Source organism: Phalacrocorax carbo, chromosome 4 (genome assembly GCF_963921805.1).
Source record: "Phalacrocorax carbo chromosome 4, bPhaCar2.1, whole genome shotgun sequence".
NCBI lineage: Eukaryota > Metazoa > Chordata > Aves > Suliformes > Phalacrocoracidae > Phalacrocorax > Phalacrocorax carbo.
Window position 1 is genome coordinate 47,995,747 of NC_087516.1, and position 11,384 is coordinate 48,007,130.

The 11,384-nt window shown below is 38.1% G+C and overlaps 2 long non-coding RNA genes across 3 annotated transcripts in view; one reads left to right on the top strand and one right to left on the bottom strand.

Annotated features, from left to right (window-relative positions):
- The window catches only part of LOC135313091 (uncharacterized), a 160,463-nt gene that overhangs the window by 66,804 nt on the left and 82,275 nt on the right, over nt 1–11,384 (top strand). The window lies entirely within an intron of this gene.
- On the bottom strand, nt 1,078–4,481 carry LOC135313088 (uncharacterized). Its single transcript, XR_010372680.1, has 3 exons — nt 4,168–4,481; nt 3,551–3,663; nt 1,078–1,642 (listed from the first exon to the last, which is right to left on the bottom strand). It is a non-coding gene; the product is annotated as an uncharacterized LOC135313088 (long non-coding RNA).

Consider the following 11,384-nt stretch of genomic DNA (forward strand, 5'->3'; position numbering starts at 1 on the left):
TTGTCTAAACAGAAAGTGTGGTGATTCATTTTGGTTGAAATACAAAAGCCTTTGGTACAAAGTATTTATCCACCAACTGGTTTGAAAGGCTTCTTTCTCTTTTTAAGTTGTCAGAAAGCCAAATTCTGCTTTCAGACAGAAGCATGTGGCTACCCTGCAGTCAGCAGATATGAAGTCACTGGAAGCTGTATGTAAACTTAAAATGGTACAATTTGGCTCAAACTTTTTAGTCTTTCTGCCTAGTCTTTTTCAACAAATTATTAAATAATCTCTATGCAAAGCTTTATTCTAAATGCTTTTTGATATTTTTGTGCAGCTGACTGATACTGAGCGTGTAACAGTAATGAGTGGCTGACCTTGCAGTGTGATCAGTAATTGTTTTTTGAGACGAAAGGCCCTTTGGGCTCAGCCTTGCAAAGTGCGTAGCATTATGGTTTCGGTTCTGCCAACTTGTTCAACGTACACTTGGTATTAAGCATCTGAGTCAGCTCACAGAAATAATGAGGTTGCTCTTGTATTCAAAGATAAACACACTAAAATGCTTCTCTGGGCACAGCACGTATCTTCCCGCAGGACTGGCTTTCTATCTTATGTGCTTACGCATAAGCATCAACTTGGCTGCTACTCTAGTAAACTACAGTGTTACTCTTATCAGAATGGCTGACAGCAGCTTGGGAAATATGGATTATAGTACCTGTCAAGAATTTATATTACTGTTTCCTAAGTAAATTTAAAAGGTCATAAACACAATTGATAGTGAAAACAGGCATAATCATCTACATTCTATGATTCTACATTGTAGATTCATACAGCAATGATCAAGTCAGAGGGCATTTTCTGTAGGTTAATAGCTGGGTGATAGTCCAAGCCCATTTATAGTTATAAATGAGAAAAATAAATTTGGTTTTAATAGTGCTGCAGCTACAGTGCCAAAAGTACGTGTTATCCAGAGCAATGCTAGAAAATAGAAACTGTGTGGTTGAATTCTCTCTCACAGTTGAAGAGTGAAGACTGCTGTTCAGTGAAGATGCAGTCAGATCCTTCTTTCCTGGGGTACATATATAAGCCATGATTTTTGGAGATTTCGCAGAGCTGCAAGTTGTCTTTCCCGTTTTGCCTTTTATTCAGGAGATGCACAACTTTGCATCAGACCCAAGCAGACTACTTAGGCTAAAGAAACATGAGGTTTTTCACTCTGTCTTATTACTTGCTACTCTTATTTGCAGGCTTTAAACATGAATCACATCATTACTTTTCCTCAGAGTAGTTTATTTTATAAACCAACCACTGTACTGGTTTGTTTTGAAACCTACAGAGCTGATGACAATTAGATTTTGTGAGTTGCTGTGGTGCAGGGTGCCTCTCTGTCCTCTTCTGCAGGGGCTGGCTGGGTGTCCTACAGTAAAGGGTAGGTTGTTGTGCTTAATCCTGCTTTAACGCATAGCTAGCAGATTGGCCAAGGCAGACTTCCTGAGGGTACACTGTAAATGCATTTTCAGATTTGAAAAGCATAATGATGAATTAGCATATTCACTACTGAAGAGGTTGCTGACTGAAAACTAGCAAGTCATAGACCTTTACTGCTAACTCCGTCATCCATTAAGAAAATGCTTGATCTCTCTCGCTGTCATTTCAGAGTACACTGTGGGAAAGAGAAGTTCCAACTGAAATTCAAGCCAAGCAAAACAGAGGAGAAAAATGTTGTTTTCTGTGAACTGAAAAACTGGCTTACAAGTTTGCGTAGACGGAGGGGGCTTCAAAGGGTCAAACTTCTGAAATCTTTCGTGATGTTTGACAAATATCTAAAAATACCAGTGAACTTAAGACTGCCTTTTTTTTTTTTTTAACTTCAGCCATTCTGCTAGTTTAGGGTATTTGCCACTGATTACAATAAAGAACCTGTCCATAATATGATTTTTTTTTCTTAAGGTAAACCACCTTAAGTCACTTGGTTAGGAAACCAGTGTACTTATGCATTTCCATGTAATATATAGGTATATTTTGAACATTTTAACATCCCCAAGTGCATTCCTGTGCACACAGCTACTATTAATGGGTGCTGATGACAGAGCTTGAGAACAATTATGGAGTATTGCCCAGTTTAGCAGGAATGCACACGCTAAAGGGTCTGTGACAAGCTACCATACTTAGTAGATCTGTAGAAAATTTGATAGAGATTACAAAAAATCTGCGAGAGAAACACTATAGCATGTTAGAGATAATGTGACAAATCAAATGATATACACTCAGAATATTTTTCCTGTGATTTGCAGCCTTTAATGATATTGACTAATTGCATAGCAGGCTTCAAGGATAGAAATATGAAAAAAAAGATTGGCAGACCTTCTGGTAATACTGCTAATGGACAACGTGCATAAGCATTGGGAAATAGGACTTCTATGATTAATGTAATTTGCTTATATACTAAATGTAAAAAAGAAAATATGGCTGGGCAAGGAATTTGGAATCTGCTAGTATCCATTTAGGGTTGGAAGGGCAAGGGCAGTACTTGGGACATATTCTTAATTCTCTGTCAATATATGGCTTGTGTTAGAAGACCCCTAGCCTAGTAACTCATTGATCTTTATTTACACTGACAGCTATGGCTGACCTTAAGATCTTCCTCAAATCCATACTTGATGACCATTAACGTTGTAATGACTCCTCCCCAGTGCCCCTGGAAGATCAGCTTTATTTCTGATATCAAGTCAAAAACGTTCCCTTTTGCCAAGTTTTTAGAATTTATGTGTAAGAGTTCAGCGCAGGAAGGTTTCAAGGATTAACATAAAAGTTCAACCCTCTTGACTTGCAGCATTTCTCTTTCCTACCCCTTCTTTTGATTGTTGTAAGTAGACACAACTCAGAAAAAGAGAGGAGTCACCCACAGACTAGTTACTGAAAGAGTCTTACCATAAGGGACAAATGCAAAAAACATCTGCCTAAACATGTTTGCGTACATTCCTGTTCAATCAGGTACATAAGCAATGTAACTTAAAATCATTTAAAATATTGTTGAGCAGTTAAAAGTAATACTTCTTAAGAAAACCCAGAGAGCACAACATTGAAAATGTGCTCAGAAAGACTGCTTTGTCTGTCAGGAATATCAAAACAGTGCATTTCTTTTCAGGTTGTTTGACTTGAATTGGTATACTGTATTTCATTTGACTGTCTCCAAACATTTAACTTAGCGTCATTTCAACACTTCTGGGGTGGGAGAGGGGAGGTCTGCAATGGTGCCCACAGATTTTGTATTTTGGAGGGCAATGTCTTTTTTTTCCCTCTACACAGTCATTCCTGGTTGAACTATGTCCTGTCTTCAGTAAATCTAAGGCAGATTACTTTCTGCCCGAGCATCAGAGCGCACAGGAGAGTCAGCACAGCTGACTGAACCCTGGAAGGAGACAACGCTTTTACTTCAGTACACCTTGGCTGCTTACGGGGCTGTAGCTGAGTTAGTGCTAACCTAACCATCTTAGGTACTGACAAAATGTGGCTATGGCAGCAAGTAACTCAGTGCATGTTGACAAAATCTGACAAATTCAGTAAATACCTGAGAGGCTAGTATACACCAAGTTTTCTGTTGCCATGACTACAGGCACTGCCATCTTCTAAAGCCAGTGTCGTTATTTTGGTCCTTTGATAAAGGATGTTAATGGAACAAACCTGAAAGTAATAATAAAAAGTAAATTTCATTTCACATGCTGCTTGTACTCTGGATTATGAGAAGTTACGAAAGTATAATTTGTCTTAAAAAAGAAAAATCTCCATGCAAGGCACTAAAACTTCAGAGCTGATTTCCACTTTCGTTTAAGTTGTATAAATGGTTTATTCAAGATTCGCAAACACTGTATCTTGACTACAACTGCCTTTTTCACTTGTGGCTATTCAAACATGACATGATTATATATAAGTAGCATTTAACCCACATAAAAATAATCAGAACCCGACAAAGTGTTAAGTAAACTTTATAAGTCCTTTTGACAGACTAAGTGAGACTATGCAGAAGCTTTCTTAAGATGTTGTTCAGTACAGCATTTTAAAGAAAGAATTTACTGAAACTTATCTAGTAATATGTAGCTAGAGAGGGACATAAGGCCTTGCTGATGACATAAGATGAGAAAATATATAAATACGCAACTGATTATAAAAACACAGCAAAGGACCTACCTTTTAGGTTGCTTCTGATGTGTCAGGCTTAAACGGTTCTTACAAACATGGCTGGAAAGCAACTATGGGAATATAAAATCTTATTACTTCTGCTAGACAGCTGTCATCATTGGTCTGCGTATTTTGTAGCTAATTGATTATTATATCCCAATACTTCAGGACTAGCTGAGAGAGCAAGAATATATGACCAGGACACAGAGACAAGGGGCCTGGTGCAACTGTGTTTTGCCCTCCTGGAAGCACTGTGGAGGTGGGACACTCCTTCTCCTATAGCAACAGTACACTGCAACATAAAGAATACATTATTACCTGGTATTATCTTTTATGGTATTAGAAATAGTCTGAGAAATTTAATTATAATCATTCAGCATAAAATCCAGGAACTTTTCAAAGTCAAAAAAGCTCAAATCTTCTTCTGGAGCATATCTCTAACTGCCTTATTTGCTGCTTTTGTGACTATTCATCTCTTAATAAAGTATCAAGACGCAATTATATTAAGAACTATTTAATTCCATAAGCTCCTGTGAAATGATGTTTTTAGGGGATGGTCAGTATATGTACAAGAGCTGAGGATAAAACAAAGTGCCACCCATGTAATCAACTTGCTGAGTTTTTTTGGCAAATCCAGAGATAACATACGACCAGAGAAGCTCAAGCCTGGTGGACACACTGGAGGATATAAGATATTTATACTACTCTCTTCAATCTTTATGGAAAATCCAATGGAAAGTTTTCTGAAATTTTGTCCTGATTCTTGCTGCAACTTGGATTTTTTCAAGCCAAGCTCCTGTTTCCTAGGGCTATTGTCTTTCAACAGAAATCAAATTAGATCAGGCAAAACTAACAAAACTAACCAGCTGAGTAGTTCCACAAGTCTGCTGGTATATAAAGTAGGTGACAAAATACATATCTTTTACCAAAATAGGAATAAGTGAAAAATATTGTTACTAGAAAGCTGGTTCTTCTTTTAGCTAAGTTTGGTTCAGGAATGAAATCCAATTTAGTTATCTGACATGAATCCTTAAAGCCTTCATGTGACATCTACTTAGCCTCAACCAAATCTTAACTACAGGTGTGCTGTTGACCTGCTACAAGCATTTGCTATTCAGACGATCAAGTCTCAAGATTCTATATTACGTTAAAACAGTAATGTAAATGAAACAGCTTACCTAGACTCAGGTTTAACTTGCTAACATCTATGCAAATCTGTGAGTCTAATGTTTTCTATTGTTTGGCACTAGTACTTCATGATGACTTTTGACCATTTATATGTAAACTCACATAGCTTTAAATTAGGAGGTGAACATATCAAATGAATTATTTATAGAACAGAAAAAAAGAATGAATTTGTTATGCATGGAGTGAAATTTGTGCTTATATACAAAAATACAAAGTTTAATCCTATGATTCATTGGGGCATGCAAGGAAAATACTTATAATCAGTTTGAAGGGTACTGCCTCATTAACAGAATTCAATAGGTAAAGGAAAAAATTCTTCATTAAAACAGCAAAGAGCACCCATAATTTATACCTACATTTTCTCATACATTTCTCCATTATTTCGTAACTTTTGCTTTATCATATAAGGAACTTGAAAAGTCAGGGTAATATACAATAAAGAAAATACACTAATAGCAATTAAAAATTTATATGTTAGGGCAAATGCATTTTGTCTGCTGATTTCACATCTAAGTCTAGTGCTAAAACTTGAATTTCCTACACTCTTCATAGCATAAAGCATTTGAATACAATCAGTTTCAGCAAAAAATTTGTTTCAGGGAGTCAGGTTTTGCTTTAACTTTGACAGAGTTGCGCAGTGGATATGTCACTGTAAAACTTGTCTCAAGAAAGTTCCAAGTGTCATTTAGGGAATTTAAAATAACTATAGTTGAATCAAAGAAGAGCTTTGATGACAGCTATTATGACAAGTTATTTAAGTGAAAAAATTACTGGTGAGAAGTGAGGAAAGGTTCTCACGATAATTAGATGTAATAATAGAAGTAGCTGACAGAGCAACATAGGATTTTAATTTCCCTACAGTTATTTTTGGACTTAACTGCCCCCCCAACCCAGCAGATAATAGATCCAAAAGCAAACAGTATGCCTCTTCAGAGGCAAGGATATAAAATTGGGTGGTTTACATCCACAGTTAGTTAGACTGCTCCATTTCTGGAGCATTGTTTAAAGTACAATGCAAATTAAGACTAAATCCAGCCTGCTAGAAACGGCTGTCAATTGTTTCATATAAGACTGACATTGTTTGCTCCTATGAAAATAAGCTTCCTGTGAACAAGGATAAAATATGAGACTTACTTTATGCTTCCATTTATTAATCAAATATATCTGCAAATATGAATCCCATGAGTGCTTGCTAGTTAAAATGTAATGTTTTCAGTCTAGCAAAACTGTTAGTCAGAGACAGCAAATTCACTTTTCATGTATAAACTAATGGCATTGGCTGGAGCTCCATTCAAAAAACCCAAATCCTGGATGATTCCACTTTGGTTCAGGCAAGATATATGATTTTTATTTACATGGAATGAGGCTGAGGTTAGATCTACAAAAAAACTTAGTGAAGTACATTTGGTAGCTTTGGGGAGATGGGGCTGAGAAGTAACTGGTTGGCACAGGGTGGAACAGTTTGCCCTCCTTCTGCCTGGGGCTGTTGGGCACTGCCAGAATTACAGTGATCAGATTTCCGGAGGACAAGCCTTGGAAATGGGGTAATGGGAATATACCTAGTACTGAGTCCAATGCTTGTGCTAACGTCCTTATTGAAGCTCATAGCAGAAGGCATATAAAATAACTTTGATATCAGGCTGTATATCTATCCATGACATTTCTCTGTCAGAGGATTGAAAGATTATACTGAATAAAATAATGATATCTGTTTTCACGTCTATATTTAAGAATATGTAACAATGCATGCCAGGATTTCTCGGTTTTCCTTTGTTGTTTTGACATCAGCAAGAAAAAGTGGGTGTCTTACACCACCACATGACAAACAACTGATGATATTGCATGGTCACCGTGGAAACTGCATTGCTGAAAAAGAGGTTCATAAAGAGGTTCATATTTGTACTTTTGTAATGAAGATAAACCATAGCATTTTTTAAGTGTCCCTATTGTTAACTCTGATGCCAGGTTGCCAGAGTTACAAATAAAAACAAGGTGCAAGAAATATCTGGGATCCTTTTATCTCTTTTTTTTTTTTTTTTTTTTGGCTGAAGTCATTAATAGCATTCAAAGTTTAAAATATGTAATATGCTACATGGAAGAAACAGATTTTCTAGCAAGAAGGTGGCAGTTCACACATCTTGTCATTGAAGACAGCAGAAAGCACTCACCGCTTTTGATGGGAAGTGGTCATCTGACCTAGGAAGCAGATTCAAAAATATATGGGCTTTCCTTTATTCTGAATTTACTAGGTATTGATTCAGAGAGGGTGTACAGAGAGGGCTACAACTGTAAAAAAGAATGGTGGTGTAGTTACAGAGTAGGTTGTCCACAGTACAGCAAATCTTAGCAGCTTTATAACAAAGGCGTGAAACACAGTGGAAAACATTCTCTGATGAGGAATACAAACTCCACACTGGCTGAGAAAGTGTTAACAGGCTGCTGTTGACTAAATTAGCCCTGTCTTAATTTACTTGTGAAAGTTATTGCAGAGGAGGAGTGCCAGCTCACCTGAGAGACGCTGGAAGGAGGTCTGGCTCTCCTCAGCTGGTGCCTTGGTGGAAGTCTGGGGTGTGATGGGCATGACCAGGTCTTAGCAGCCAGCTACTGCCAGTTATGCTCGCATAGGTATATAGTGTTTCTGTCGTGGCATGGGATTGGTCTTTTTGACACATCAGAGTTGTGGTGATTGAATTATCCAGGTCCACCTCAGAGAACTGAAAAAGCAGATGTAAATAATACACTTGGAAGAGGTGGTGTGTGGAGCAGGCTGCAATGATTTTTTTACAAAGTGATGTGAACATGTCCACTATTGCCTGGTGTTTTATTTTTCCCCCTTTTGGTGAGTTTTTGTTATCACATTCAGTCAAACAAGGCCAAAGTCCTGTTTTATGGAAGCTGCATCTCTGCTGTTAAATGTGATGCTGAGCTGGTGGTACTGGAAGGAAGAAAGTGGTGTCAGTAGGATGTGCCACTTACAGAATCATAGGATCATATAGTAGTTTGGGTTGGAAGGGACCTTTAGAGGCCATCTAGTCCAACCCCCCTGCAGTGAGCAGGGACATCCCCAACTAGATCAGGTTGCTCAGAGCCCCGTCCAACCTGACCTTGAATGTTTCCAGGCATGGGGCATCTAGGCAACCTGAGCCAGTGTTTCACCACCCTCATTGTAAAAACTTCTTCCTTATATCCAGTCTAAATCTACCCTCTTTTAGGTTAGAACCATTACTCCTTGTCCTATCGCAATAGGGCCTACTAAAAGTCTATCCCCATCTTTCTTGCAAGCCCCCTTTCAGCACTGAAAGGCTGCAGTAAGGTCTCCCCAGGGCCTTCTTTTCTCCAGGATGAAAAACCCCAACTCTCTCAGCTTTTCCTCATAGGAGAGGTGTTCCACTTTGGCTGGGCAGTTGCCTGAGGAGCAGGATTAATTGGTCTGTGCACAGTGGTGTGCTAATGCACACCTCTAGTATCTCAAATAACAGCTCCATGCGGTGATGCAGGGTCACATATGTACGCGTGGAGGAATTTTTAGAGTCAAAGCATGGAGCTCAGTAATTAATTTTGGTGCTTGTCTACTGCAGGAGGAAAAACATCCTTATTTAAGTGCTGAGACTTCTTTTGTGATGCACAGGGATTACTGGGGGCTCTTCAGACAAAATAAAAAAAAAGATTGAAAGACCCCTAACCTGCCCAACTGTGAACACTGGTGACCCGATTGTGGTTTAAATACCTAAAATATTTTTCTTGTTTGTGTCATTCTGTGCTCAGCTGCTGCCAAGCCTGTGAGAAATATGTGCTTTCTGAGTCCTGAATACTTTGTTACTAAATTTCTTGTTGCATCTGAAGTTCTGTTTCTGTATGTGTCAAAAGCATCTTAGTGGGTCTACAGGTGCTGGTGGCTAACCTCCAGATCCGCAAAACCCTACAGGGATGCACTTAGACCACACTTGTATTAGCTAATCTTGTGGCCTAATAGCACTGGTTGGCATCAAGACCTAAATGTCCATACTATGCAATTCTCAAAGGGTTTTGCTTTAGGCAAGATCCTGTGGACTGAACAGCCAATTGTGGTCAGAGCCTATTAGGTGGTTTCTAGGGTCCATCTTCAGCTTTCAGCTTTCATTTCATTTAGAAGGAACCCATTTGTGTGCTCCAAGACTCTTCTGTGATACATAAACAGTAAGTGGGAGCAATTAGGAGATTTACTTTAAAAATGCAGTGCTGGTATGAACTAAATATGTGGATGCACCCTTGAGTATCAAAAAGTGTCCGCACCCAAATAATACAAAATGTATGCTGCAAGTTGCTATCAGATGATGAACAGCTGGATGAAGACACAGGGCTTGTGTTTCATATCATGAAGAATTTATCATACTAACAAAATAAAGCATGCTCTGTAGTCTATTTTTTTTCCCAATACGACTTTGTTTTGAAAAAAATTGTTTGCATTTTCTGGACAGTTAGAGATACACTCAATGGCCTGCTGAAACCTCTCCCTCCTATCATAGGAAATAAAATTGTGCTATAGAAAAATACAAATATTTGAAATGAGACTTCAATTTTCTAGTTCTGCAACCTTTTTCCTGGCCTTTGGCTCCCTCCTTGCCTTTCACTGGCAGAATTAACTAATAAGTTTATTTAAATGCTACCAAAATTGTTTATTAATAGAGGTTTCTGTCCCATTAACCTGACCAGGAATGACTGTTCTTTTCTGTGTAAGGAAGAGTTCAGCTGTAAATCAAAATGGAGGGAATACTGAACAAGCCACCTCCTTACTGCATGGATGAAGAGATGATGAGTGTCTTACGCAATATGCCTTGGAGATAAATCTCCTATCAGAGAACAGTGAAACTGGACTTCTAGGGCTCCTCGAATTCCAAAATAATTTGTTTTAATCTGCACTGGAAATATTGAGATGTTTTGTGTGGTCGTAACAATGAAGCTATAGAACAGAAATGTAGAAGGTACAAAGTGTCATCTCTTTATGTGAAGAGCATTTCCAGAGATAAATTAGACACAGTTCCTTTGCTTACCAAATGAAGATTTGAGTTGACCTGCACATAAATTCCAGTTTCCTTATGTTCTACAGATATTTATCTAGTGTACAGCCAAGTATTTTGCGTATCATTTGAACAAAACAGCCTGCTGGCAGTGCACCTTGTCTCCTCTGCAAAGACCTAAATGAAGAAAAGATTTGCACACAAGCTCTCAGTTTGAGTCCAAAATTTTCATACTTTAGTGTCATGTATGTAGGAAAAAAAATTCTGTCTTGTTCCAGCAAGGATTTGAGTAAACTCAAACTTCGCTCGAAAGGATCAGCAAGGAGTTTGTCTTAGTCATGACCTCTTGCAGCTAGCATCCTATGCTGACTTTTAGTATGAAGGATTCTTCATATTACATGAAGAACTTGCTATAAATTCTTTGGATTGATTTAGCAGCAGAGCTGTTCTCCAGTCTTCCACAGCATCTTCAGAAAATGAATCTGTGTGAAAAGTGGCACTACAAGGTTTCAGGCAGATATTAGCACTATAGAAGGGGGCTTTTATTGTTGGATCACTGCAAATATATGTAGTTTGGAAAAAATACACCATTTGGTAATGCAGTGTGAGTTTTTCTTATTGGCAGGGATTTTTTAACAACTACCTGGTGACCATTAATTCAACATTTCATTTGGGTGTGACTTTGTCCTTGTTTGCAAGCAATGTGTATCTTAGAAAATGTTTGCCAAAACAAACAAACAAAAAAGAATCATCATCTCATTTTAACCCTCAATATTGGTGTGGAAAGCTAGAGGAGATAAAGATATTTAAGGCTTTAACTTAACAAATTTTGCACCCACCACTGCATGTTAACTGTTAAGCAGTAGCCTTGAAAATGGCCTTTCATTGAGATCATGTTTTACTTGGTAAATATTCGGTGTGTGCCATCATGCAGGGAGTAGCTCACAGTAAATTTCCCTTGCTTCCTATGGGCTATAAAGCTAAATAGCCTTAACATTAACAGCTATTTTAAACACAGCTCTGCTACCCAGGTCTTGCTTA